At 30.3% G+C, this 14,355-nt stretch overlaps 1 protein-coding gene across 1 annotated transcript in view; it reads left to right on the top strand.

Annotated features, from left to right (window-relative positions):
* LOC149909209 (protein peste-like) overlaps nt 1-14,355 on the top strand; it is a 93,832-nt gene that overhangs the window by 47,942 nt on the left and 31,535 nt on the right. The gene's annotated exons all lie outside the window — the stretch shown is intronic.

Genomic DNA, 14,355 nt, shown 5'->3' with positions numbered 1-14,355 from the left:
CGCATGGGTTAAAAATTCGCTTATCAATTATCAAATTAAAATAACACTGATAACAATTACCGGCGTTTCACCACAGTATAATTATACTGTATATATCTGTCAACTGTGGTTTCACCTTGTTTCTGTGGTTTTACGTCGCGTCATTTTGATTTATTTTTAAAGAAATAAACATGATTAAATACTACATTATTGTTAATCATTCTTGTTGTAGGTACTAATCTCAAATCTGTAATTATCCAAAATTCAGAAAATAACATTGATTTTTCTTTCGAATATACATATAAAGATTGTCTTCATATTCAGATACCTCTTGAGATAAATACCTAGATTTTTCTTTCATACGTTTTTTTTATAAAACATTGAAGAGAAATTACGCTAAGGTCATTGACACATTGACGTTTAAAACAAAAGTTAAAGAAAAGAAGAAAAAGTCACAGTTTATTGGCCACTTACCTAAATATTTTCAATTCAAAAGAATACATGATGATAAGGGGACATTCACTCAGAGTACCTACTTGTAGGTATATGTATAATGAAAATTAATTTACCTATAGAAAGCCGAATAATGCTCGAAGGTATAAGCTGTATTTCTTTAGTCACACTAGTATATACCTAAGTATTATATTTTCTGTGGTTATAAATACTAACGTATTATATTTATGCTATTCCTAGGCAATGCGGCAGTAATTACTTACTATACATACACATACAGTATACATACTACATAGTATAAAACAAAGTCGCTTTCTCTGTCCCTATGTCCCTATGTATGCTTAAATCTTTAAAACTACGCAACGGATTTCGATGCGGTTTTTTTTTAAATAGATAAAAGTGATTCAAGAGAAAGGTTTTTGTATATAATTTATTAGGTTTTAGAAGAAGAGTGCGAAGGCGCGGGCGGAAAGCTAGTGTATTATTTTCACCTAAAATATTTTTTTTTCCTACAATCGAAAATTCAATAACAAAGTAACCGATTTAGGCCAACGTTTCTTTTCATAATTATATAATCAAGTATAGTACATTATAACCTTTGACTCGGTTAATCAGAATACAGCTGATTCTTAATGTTTCATTCGTATTGATATTATAAAATCCACGCGTTTTACGCAATTATTTACCGACTGCGTAAATAAGGTTATGTTTTCAAACTTAAATGCCGCTTTTATTACACATTCACACAAACACATACACTCTAACATTCACACACACACATGAAATGCGACCATTTCGTGAAATGATCAATCATTTCATGAAATGTGCAAATCTACGATATGGCCACGACATATACATACTTACCTACCGTAGTAGGTTATTTTATTTTCATTCTTTAGATTGAGATCTTTAGATTAAGCTCACTTATTATTAATTTTAATCTTAAGTGCCGATATTTTGCCTGCAAATTATATACCTGCAATTTTTCATAAAAACCTAGCGTGATATAAAAAATAGATGACTTATAAAGGAAGGTCATTTTTAATATCTACTATCGATATCTAGTAAATAGCTATTATAACTCGAATAATTTACTTTTTCTTGCGGTTTCGCGCTACCTAAATATAAAGAAAAGGAAATCAGCTTTTCTTTATATAATATTACCTAGATAAATGGGCTATCTTCCTCGATAATGGACGAAAATCGGAGCAGTAGTTCCCGAGATTAGCGCGTTCAAACAAACAAGCTCTTCAGCTTTAAAATATTAGTATAGATGTCAAATTTATTTTACTGTTGTTTAAAACTTAACAAATAGTAACCTACTTTCAAATGCAGTATTTAATTTAATAGATTTTTACATGCCTCTTTAAAATTATTTATTTGTTTAGATCGATCAAAACCGGTCTATTTAGCCTATCTCAATGTTCTAAAAGCGGTAATAAAATACAACCTAGCTTTTTTTACTTTTTTTTTCTTCAATGAAATTTCAACCCTATTTAAAGTAGGTAACGTAGAAATTAAAATAAGCAGTTTTCTATCTCTCATAATCAAAAATGCAAATCTGTAAAAAATATAAGCTCTCCTATGATTTTTAATAGGCTGTCTTTTTTTTTTCATAATTTAACAAGTTACACAGGTTTTCATGTATTTGATTTCATCCTATTATTGTATAAAATTATGACTAATTTAATTACTTGTTTTATAGCACTCCAAAACTTTCCTTACTCTAAATTTTTGAATTTAAGACTATATTTTAACGGGTGGAGTAAAAGCTCAGTAGTCAAAACCGCATTTGAACGGATTTTTGCAGTCAAATCTAGTTTTGACCGGTTATGAATTTTGACTGTAACAAATAGTTTCATTTCGTTTGTGTGACTATAAATACCGTAAAAGGAGGTTTTTATAGAGTAAATTATGCAATAAATAAACCTTGAACAATATCAAACTGCTTCTAAATAGTCAATTAATGTATGTTAAGCAATAAATATGCCTCATTCAAAAGATAAAAACTTCTACAAAAAGCTTTTGAGGTAGGTTAGGTGTAGTTAGTATTCTATCTTTTACATAATAATATGTCGACCACCGTGCGCGCTGATAGACGGCCTACGCGTCTTTCAAAAAAGCTACATATATTATGTTCCGCCCGCGGCTTCGCCCGCGTTTTCAAAAAAAACCCGCATAGTTCCCGTTCCCGTAGGATTTCCGGGATCTTTAGGTTTTATCCCGGAAATTTCCAAGTTACCTTCTATATGTGTGCTAAATTTCATTGTAATCGGTTCAGTAGTATTTGCGTGAAAACGTAATTAACACACACATCCAAGTTACCCTCTATATGTGTGCTAAATTTCATTGTAATCGGTTCAGTAGTATTTGCGTGAAAGAGTAACAAACACACACATACACATCCATCCTCACAAACTTTCACATTTATAATATTAGTAGGATTACTATCTCGGCCATCAGCGCTGACGATACGCGTGCCGTCATGTCAGCAAGATACTATTGGACAAAAAATGCAGCCTTATAATTTTGGACAAAAAAATACTCACTAAATCACTCCGGAATAACTTTTTAGCTTTTAAGCAGTTTATTTAGCAATTTAGAGTTAGGAACAGGATATCGATTAATTTGATTTTGATACAAAATAAAATATTAAAAAAAAACAAAAATATTAAAAGTAATTTACAAAACTGCATAATATATTATATTTATTATGCAGTCTAATAAAGATATCGGCAGAATTTATTTAATATCACGCTGCGTTGTTGCATAATAAATATTATAATTTTATTACAGACCAAATAAATCATACAATCATTAGTTTTTGAATGTATTTTTTATTTTTTCCTTATTAACTACTTTTTCACATTTATTTAAAAATTATTAATTTAAATTGGAAATAATATCGCCCCTCTCTTGCTAAATTATTTTATTTGCATTAATTAATAATAATAAATTAAAATAATATTTTATTTATGCAACATTATTATTTTTTAATGCTGTAAGGCACTTTGAGCTTGTATGTAAAATGTTATCTGTGGTTTTTAAGTAAGGAATTTTCCGTGACATGAAATATAAATTAATTAAAAATCGATAGATTATATTATTATTTTCTCTTATAGTGTGTTTAATTGGAAATAATTTGGAAAATCCAAAAGTGCACGCCTCATAATTTTTTTTTAATAAATATTTATTAATTATTATTTTTGTTTATTTAATAACAATTAAACCACATCGAATCAGACCCTGAAAAATGAAAGGGTTCTATTCCTGAGCATACTCAAGCGTAAGAGAAAAAAAAAAGACTCGATTAGTAAAGTATTTCGGTCGCTATCGTGTTAACAAGAAAAAGGATCCGCACATACAGACACACGGACGTCCAAAACAGAACTTTTTTAAACTGTTTTTTAACTAGTTTAAATAACAAAAATGACATCAAAAATATCATGAACGTTAAAAATAGAGTTTTTTCTTAATATGTGTGTGTATGTATTATCTTACAAGTGCAATGTATGATACATAAAGACATTTTAAGTTTGAAAAATCAGATGTTTTGCGCGAAGTGACAGTAGTACCCACCTCAACGCTTCGCTTATGAGGCGTGCAAAATTATTATTTCTTAGATATTCTATATATTATTCTACAATTAATATACAGAAAAATATTATACAATTTATATGATTTGAAAAGAGGTTCGAGAACTTGGAAATTTTTTATCCCCCTAAAGTTATTTCTATCCTATCTATAGAAACACTTTTAAACTAATTATAATTAACTTGTTATGTTTGTATAAGGCAAATCTTTCATTTCTTGCAAAAGAAACAAATATTTAATAAAAATAAAAAATAATTAAAAAGTTCATTTATTTGCCTTCACAACTTAAAACTATTACAAAGGAATTAAATATTATGTAGTCGTGTAGCATTTTCAGTTTTGAAGGAATAGTGTCTGAAATAGGTCTTTGAAAGACCTGTAGTACAGATCACTAGCCCCCGTCGCGGATAGCACTACTAAAAACATTTTAAGTTTCAAATTTAGTTAAAAGTCAAAGTTAATCAATTATTGAGGTGATTTTGAGTTACAACTAAGATGAATATTAAATATTTAAACGTTGTATATTTTCTAGTGTTTGGTTTTACGCGAAATAAATCGCGTTTAAATTCGTTAAAATTCAACATTGTGTAGCAGGCATTCAACTTACAATGTATGTGCCATACGGTACCTATACGAAATGAACCAGTAGTATCTGGATAATAATTAAATAATGTGGTGCAATATTCGATCTTAAAATACACTTTGATGCTATCCAAAAATAAACTACCTTTTTCGAAATACCAATACTTGAAGGTATAGACTTCCTTGTTTCTTGTAGATCATACTAACCGTCTTATTACAAAAACTTAAAGAAACCGGTTTTAAACCCAGATTTTAAAGTCATGGTTTAACTTTACAGAGGTTTAAATTACTCCTTACCTATTGTCCTTATCTACGGTTTAATTCTAAAACTATTTGTTTTATAATAAGACTAGCTATCCGCCCGCGGCTTCGCCGGCGTTTTCAAAGAGAAACCCGCATAGTTCCCGTTCCCGTGGGATTTCCGGGATAAAACCTATCCTATGTGTCCAATTTCCATCCATCCAATTTACACTCTATAGGTGTGCTAAATTTCATTGTAATCGGTTCAGTAGTATTTAAGTGAAAGAGTTACAAACACTCATATACACATTCTCAAAAACTTTCGCATTTATAATATTAGTAGGATTTTTAGATAGACGTTGGGTTTAATACTTACGTTTTAGACACTTAAACCCGGCTTTTAGTTAGTCCGTGTTTTATTATAAGCCGAATGTTTATATCTATACGACTGTTCAGTTAAACAAAAAACGGCTAATTCTATTTTATTTTTTAGATATGATATATTCTGGATTAGATAATGAATATTTTAATCTCATAAAACAAGCGAATCCAGAACCGGTTATTTGTTAAATTTGCATTAAAAAACGGTTTTAGGAACTAAATAATTAAATATTAATAGACTAGTTTTTAACACGTATAAAAGTATACAAGCAACGCCGCGTGGGTAGCTTGTATGCTAGTTATATTGCGGTCAAATCGACTCGGATTGCAAGTGTCAATATCAACTGCCCTTGAGTATTCTCAAGTTTTCTTAACGTAAGTACTGATAAAAACATAAATCTTGACACTTGGTTATAAGTAGATTTATAGAAGTATAACATTTTTTTATTAATATAAATTTATAAAGAATAGAAAAAAATTGATCATGAGGCGGGACTCGAACCCGCATCCTTTCACGCCAATCCGGGGGGATGGTTAATAAATTTTTTTTATATTTATAAAGCATTTGAATGCCATAAAACCAAAAATATCAAATTCATATTTTTATTGTTTTTTTTTTTTACGTAGTGAGTTATATTATGTCAAATATTTTTGTCCTCTATTCTTGTAGAACATAAGCATTGTTGTATCACCCTTTTGGAGTGAATTAAAAAAAAAACATTGTTATTTTTCGGGCACAAATCAAAATCCAAATGGCAAAGATTCTTTCTCTAAATTAATGACACCGTTGATAAACGTAACAAGTTGAATTATTCGCTTTTTTGAGCACAAATAAAAATTAATTTTAAAAATAATGTTAAATGATCACCACTAATCCATTATGTCAACAATATTAAGTGTGAATATTGTATCGACAAATTGATAGTAATATTTATTTATAGATTTGATTAATGTTCTCTTTTGTCAAGAAACTCGTTTGTGTATTAATATTTGTTTATTATTTGCATGATTTATTAAAGCAGTGTGCTGTGTGAGCTTAATTGTATTGATTTTTAATTTTTATCTACTGTATTACGTTTAAGAGATGAGACTTGTCTCTTTTGTTTGATCAAAAGTTAAAAACCTCATTTTCATTAAATTTAATAGGCAAAGATATTATTGATTAGATTTGTATCTCTGTTTCTCAAATGTAAAAAATGACACTGCTTTACGCCTAGCTATTGAAATTATGAATTGAAATAAAAAAGAGTAAATTTGACAACCCTAATAGTTACTCACACATGGAAAGTAATGTCTGAGGGCAAAACTCAGCCAGTTTGGTAAATTACCAAAATTTTCATTTGATTACCCATATTCTGAACGCAGCGATTGCAACTAATTATTTTTAAAAGCAATTGAAAGATAATTTTTAAAGGAATTTGCAATTACACGCACGCAATCACTTTATTGACGAGATCTGAATTAACTTGTCTATATATAGCATTTAGCATAATAAATAAGTCAAACGATGTAATTTGTAAAATGCCTTGACTTGTCTGGATATGGAACTAATACTTTGTAGGTTTAAATACTATGTTTAACGTTATCGTACTACATATAATATAATTCTGTCTGTTTGTTTTTTAATGCACTAATCTCATGAACTAGCGGACCGAATTCAAAAATTCTTTAACCATTGGATATGTACCTATGTGATGATTAGATCCCGGGCTCACAGCTAGTAATAATAATATAATATCTGCACGCTGCTTTTCTTGTTACTTAGATAAATTATGAAAACTATAATATGTATGTACTCCCTTTCGTTGCGGACAATGCCACAGATAATAAAATTTAAATTAATTGACATTAAAAATATGCTCGTTTTTATCCTGTTTCCTTGTACTTACCATTTGCCAATATTGTTAATATATATTTATATTCTTTATTTATATGTCAGGAGTGAAAGGTATTTCATTTAATTATGATTACCGCAATTTTTGGATTAATTTCATTTTGTATTAATTACCTACTTAAAGATATAAATAGGTTTTTATTAATTTATGCTGGTTTTTTAAATGCCTGAAATTTTACCTTGAAAAAGTAATTTAACTGCATTCTTGAATTTATATAAAGTTTTGTTTTTAAAACACGAATATTCAAAAAAACAAAATGTGATATTTTTACAGCCTGGCTGTAAAATCGCATAGGTATTGTCATGCTTAAGATTTCTTACTTTAAAAGATTAAAAAGAGTTTTAAAGTTTATCACTATTAATTATTATTTACTACTAGCAGTCCGCCCCAGCTTCGCCCGTGGTACATATTTACGTTTTCTCTACATAAAAACCATCCTCGTACTTCAAGGAATATAATAAAAAAAGAATTATCGAAATCGGTTCAGCCGTTCTCGAGTTATACGCTTTTTAGTTACCAACACATTTTGTTCATTTTTATTCATTTTTATATATAAGAAGAAGATAGTGAGTGTGGACAGCTTTTAATCCGATAAAATTACGTAATATAAAACAATAGAATACTTGTTTTTTATGTACATTTATATATCGTGTAATAATTAACTTTTATCTCATAGTAAGTATAGTCATTGATATATTATGCTTTATATAAGATTAATTGTTCAAAGATTATAGCAGCAGATATAGCAAAAGTATTCAATAAGTGATAGCTGTATCACTTATTGAATACTTTTGTTAAATTCATATTAATTTTAAACATTTTCGCCCCTGTTTCACGTAAATACGTTGACGGCTCCTTGGTACAGTGGTTGACGCGTGAGCGTAGAACCGAGGGGTCCTGGGTTCGATTCCCGTTGGAGACGAAGAAAAAAAATGTCTCGGTCTGGCAGGACACAGAAGGCTGATCACCTACTTGTCCCTGATGGAAATGGATCAGTGAAACAGATGTATGCATAATGCATCTGCCCCTTACCCCACTAGGGGACACGGGACTTCACTTTTTTAGGGTTCCGTAGCCAAAATGGCAAAAACGGAACCCTTATAGTTTCGTCATGTCCGTCTGTCCGTCTGTCCGTCTGTCCGTCTGTCACAGCCGATTTACTCGGAAACTATAAGTACTACAGTGATGAAATTTGATGGGAATATGTGTTGTATGAACCGCTACAAAAATATGACACTAAATAGTAAAAAAAAGAATTGGGGGTGGGGCCCCCCATACATGTAACTGAGGGATGAAATTTTTTTTTTCGATGTACATACCCGTGTGGGGTATCAATGGAAAGGTCTTTTAAAATGATATAAAGTTTTCTAAAAAACATTTTTCTTAAAGTGAACGGTTTTTGAGATATCAGCTCTCAAAGTCGTAAAAAGTATGTCCCCCCCCCTCTATTTTTATAACTACGGGGTATAAAATTCTAAAAAAAATAGAGGTGATGCATGCTAATTAACTCTTTCAACGATTTTTGGTTTGATCAAAGTATCTCTTATAGTTTTTGAGATAGGTTGATTTAACTGTAATTTATTATATTTGCTGCTACGGAACCCTTTGTGCGCGAGCCCGACTCGCACTTGGCCGGTTTTTTCACGTAAATATCACTACATAGTATAAAACAAAGTAGCTTTCTCTGTCCCTATGTCCCTGTAGAAGTTTGTATGCTTAAATCTTTAAAACTACCCAACGGATTTTGATGCTTTTTTTTAATAGATAGAGTGATTCAAGAGGAAGGTTTTAGTATTTACAACACTGAAAGATCATTGTTGTAAAATCGATGTTAATTTTAACACATAAGATTTTTGAGTAATTGATTTATCATTATAATTATCTTGAGAAATAATCTCTTCGTCTTTTGTTGTCTTTAAAAATAAATTAAACATTTATTTAGCGATTTCCACTTAAACTGAAACACCATTAGCTGTGTATGATGATTAGAACCATATATACCTATATAGGTATACTATGATTTATTATACTAATCAACATGTCCTATTGCACAATGATGTCGCAATATTTATAGTCTATTTTTAAATTAATGCATTAATGTTGAATATTATAACTATAGAAAATTTATGTTCTATTATGTGTAATATATTTTGTGATATGGGCATATTATACGTATTTCTTGTTTTTATCTAAATAAATAAAATAATTTATTTATTTATTTAATTTGTGCAAGATAAAGATTATTTTAAATATTATTGTAATTTTACCGGGACTCGATCCAACGACTTTGGAGTTTGGTCATCTTATGCCCCGTGGTTTTACCCGCAGTGCTCCGCTCCTCTTGGTCTTAGCGTGATCATATACAGTCTATAACCTCGCTGTCCTCGATAAATGGGCTATCTAACACCGAAACAATTTTTCAAATCGGACCAGTAGTTAGTTCCTGGGATTATCGCGTTCAAACAAACAAACTCTTCAGCTTAATAATATTAATATTAAAATGTACTTTTCATAACATTTAAATTTAATGGTGCAGATTAAACCGTAACTGCAGTCAATATTTACTGGAAAAATAGCAAAAAATATTCTAATAAATCAATGTAGAGTTTTTTAAAATATCTACTTATACAGAAAAGAGCAGTGCAAAAATAAACCAATAAACGGACAGATTAGAAATAGATACCTACTTTGACTATAAAAAAACATTACCGCCTCATGAAAAAAAATGCCGCAATGTCCCCGATATCTTTGTAGATACGACATCATATTCAATGACAAAAAAATCTTCGGAAAATAAATTTAAAAATACCTATTTTATTTAGATAAAACATTGCATAAACATGGTGCAATACCAGTCTGTGATAAAAATGAAGCCTGAAGAGTCATATAAATTATTGCATTTTAAAAAACAATTTTAGTATAAGAACTGAATATATTTTAAGGTTACACAACTCGTTTTAATTTTTTTTTATTGTCACCTGTTAGTCTTCCACTTCTTTCTGTACAATTAATTTCCGGTAAAATGCTTTTATGCGTTTTTTATTGTAAAATATTAAAATAATAAATGCAATTATATTTTAAACCACATTCAATTTCATAATGATTTTTTTTTAATAGCGTATCTCTACATTTTTTTAACAAATGTAGATACATGATTTTTTTTAATAATTTCGCACGTTAAGAAGCAGGTCTCATCAAATTTATAATATTAGTTGCATCATCATCTTCATATTCGGCCCACTATGTTCCCACTGCTGGGACACGGAACTCCCATGAGGGTACAAGCCACAATCCACCACGCTGCACTGGCCAAGTGCGGGTTGGCGGATGTCACATGTCATCGAACTATTGATTCTTCGACATGTCGGTTTCCTCACGATGTTTTCCTTCACCGTTCATAATTTTAGTTTGTATAATTAAAAGTTATTTAGCTCTTAGACTACATGAACCGGCTCAAACCTGTTCAACACTTTCCCACGCGATATAGGCATTTAATTACGATTAAACAATTTGTTTAAGTCACATTATTTAGTGCTTAACATTATTTATACGATTTTTTTCGTGATTATGTACATAAAGGTACATTTATTTTATCAATTTTTTACTATAAAAAAGGAGTTATTTATTATGCAAATTTTTACGCTATCTGGTAATTGTGTATGTTTCGGTGATTACTATTAAGCGTATGTATGTTACGTTTTACAATTTAATATATTCAAAAATATATAGATTACAATTTATATATGCGATCTTAGATAACGTTTTAATTAATAATGAAACCGGCCAAGTGCGTGTCGGCCTACGCATAAAGTAGGGTTCCGTAGTCATGTTTTGTCTGCGCTGTTTTGTATTTTTTGCGTCAGCATCATCAATGGCTATTTTTATTTTATTTATAATTTCAAAAGTATTCACCAGAAGATACCCAAAACAATTTTAATTACGAGTTTCCGCGCCACTTTATTTACATGAGTGATTTGAAGTTTATAGGCCCAAGACTTTAGATATTACAGGAGGGGGGGCACCGTGTTAACGAGTTTGGCGGGCTATATCTCGCAAATGGTAAAGCTGATAAAAAAGTGTTGTATCGAAATTCTGCCTCATTTACATACACCTTTTCAACGATACCCCAAACAAGGGGTTGCGCTCAAAAAAAATTATTCAGCCCCCCTTTACATGTATGGGGAGGTACCCTTAAAAAGGGGTAATTTTCATTTTTTGTATTTTTAAAATTGAGATCCATATCTAAAGTATCCTTGAACCAAGTATGATGCAAATCGATCCATAAACGTAGAAGATATTGGGATGTGACAGGACGGACGGACTGAACGATCTTATAGGGATTCCTTGTCGGTCTACGGAACCCTAAAAATAGAGCTTAAAACATCAACAAAACTTAAATCATTCATTCATTCATTCAAAAATATACACTTTAAATAAGATAAACTCAATAACATTGTCGTATTGCCACGAATGCTTAATAAAAAGAAACAAGAAGAGAATAGGTCTATTATAACGGACCTCACAGACAAGCCTCATGTAGAAATGAATAAAAAACAGCACGAACAATTGACGACTTAGTTATTAATTATTAACACCGTTATTCAGTGCAGACATTTTTTATTCACATTGAAACATACGTAGTTACAAAAAATGTAAAGATAAAATTACCGTTTATACAGAGATTCAGTAAAAAAGATGGCGGTAATAAAAAAATGTTCTGTGTTTTTTATGCAACTGAATGAGGACACTATACTTTTTTTTTAACACAAATAAAGATGTTATTGTGTCATAAGAAATAATAAATATCCTGTAGAAGGTTTTTTTAGAAAATTTGCATGTGTCTATTATAAAATTACTAGCGGTCCGCCCCGGCTTCGCCCGTGGTACATATGAAAAATAGATGTTGGCCGATTCTCAGACTTACCCGATATGCACAGAAAATTTCATGAGAATCGGTCCACCCGTTTCGGAGGAGTATGCAGACTAACATTGTGACACGAGAATTTTATATATAAGAAGATATACTTATTATAATAAGTTTACAAATGTTACACCTTTTATGGGTAATATAAAAATATAATATTCATGTTAGATAATAATTATCACAATTTTTGCACCTTATCGTATTACATAATGTGAATCCATAAATAAATAATATATAATATATAATGCATTTCATTTAAAATTAGTATTTTATTTTATTAAAAATACTTAAAATTTTATTAATAAAACGCATAATTTATAGGCTACTACTACTACTAAACCGGGAAAATATTCTATTTCTAAAAAAATTAATTAAACAAAATAAAATATATCTGTAATCTACGTATAAAATCTTATCTGTATTAATGTGAATTCGCTCTATGTCATCATCCTAATTACAGGTTGTTAAACTAATTAATGAGTCTAGATTTAAAACACTAATCTATAAGTACTAATATTATAAAGCTGAGTTTGTTTGTTTGAACGCGCTAATCTCGGGAACTACTGGTCCGATTTAAAAAATTCTTTCGGTGTTAGATAGCCCATTGATCGAGGAAGGCTATAGGCTATTTATTATATTATCATCACGCTAAGACCAACAGGACAGGAGCCTCGCGGGTGAAACCGCGAAATTTATCAAACACTAGCGGTCCGCCCCGGCTTCGCCCGTGGTACATATTTCGCAATAAAAGGTAGCCTATGTTCTTTCTTAGGGTCTAAAGATTGTCTGTGCCAAATTTCATCAAAATCGGTCCAGTAGTTTATGCGTGAAAACCATACATACATACATACATACATACATACATACAAACCTTTCCTCTTTATAATATTAGTAGGGTCAACCGGGGCAAATGCAACTAAAAAATAACAAGTTTCAAGTTTGATCGGTTGCAGTTATCTCCTTTTATATTTGGTCATTTATTTGACCCATTTATTGTTTTTTGTATTTATTCAAGATTATTTTAAACCAATCAAGCAATACAGTAGTCTTATAAATAACTGGTAGTGAGAATATTTCCTAAAATTGGTAGAAAAAGTTACATTAACCCCTAGTCGGGGGTAAATGCAACTAACTGCCATAGCTCTTCTTCTATTTCATATAAAACAACGAATATAGAATATATTTATGAGATTTCATGTTATTCATAGGATTTTGAACTGGATTACCGTGTAGCAAGGACGAGTTTTCAGGAAAAATCTTATTTTTCTAAATGTGGGGCAAATGCAACTATTTGTTAGAGAATTAGTGTGGGGAATGCAAAAAACTTATTCATCGATATATTTTTATTATTCTATATATATATATATATATATATATATATATATATATACAATAACGTTATCTATACAATAACGTTGCGATCGTAGATGGCGCCGCATTATTTAGAGGAAAATCTCATGTACCTACTTTGATTTACCACTTTAAATCGCAACAAAAAAAAATTAGAGTGTACTACCTACTAAGTCAATTTTAGTTTTTGGTCAGAACAAATAATATTCTTTGTGTTAAATATTGTTAAAAACGTAAACCAAACAAAATACGTTTATTAGTTAATCAACCGTTAACTAAAAATTACTTGAACAATCACAGAACTATCCTACCTATCGTTTTTAGTTACTTATAGTCTTTAACCACGCTTTATCTAATTTTAATTTTACTTATGAACCCGTCTCTGGGTATAATATCGAAGAAATAATCGATGGTTCTTCTTTAATTAATCATAAAGAAAGTATATTTTGACTACCAAGAAGGATACATAATAAAAATATCGACACTGTCACATCACTAGTGTTTTTAGTTTCATACAAAAATATAAGGGGCTATTGTAACTAACCTCACAGTTGCAATAACCCCACAGTGAAATTTTCATGAGGCAATTGTAACTGCATCAATAACACAAAATAGAGTAAACTAACGCATTAAAAATATAAATGAAATATGCTTAACGGCTTGTGATAATCGTGTCCAATCAAAAACACCTGCAAAAAATCACTCCTAAACAATTTTATTGTCTGTAAAACTCGACACCTGTTTTTACGCACACCAACTTCAAAATAGCGGTTTGACAAAATGGCCTATCAATCAAATAGTTTTCATCGTAGTGGCACCATCTATTACTTGTAAGATTTATTAGTCGTTGAGTTATTGAATCATAGGTGGCGATATATTACAACAACTCTAATAAATTAGTTATGATAACTAGTTGCCATAGCCCCATAGTTGCATTTGCCCCGGTTGACCCTATAG

The sequence above is a fragment of the Colias eurytheme genome, chromosome 4 (genome assembly GCF_061535395.1).
Source record: "Colias eurytheme isolate Ceu_HAF_F1 chromosome 4, ilColEury1 Martin Lab GWU primary, whole genome shotgun sequence".
Lineage (NCBI taxonomy): Eukaryota > Metazoa > Arthropoda > Insecta > Lepidoptera > Pieridae > Colias > Colias eurytheme.
Note: the sequence above shows the minus strand (reverse complement) of the source record. Positions and strands in the feature narration are given on the sequence as shown.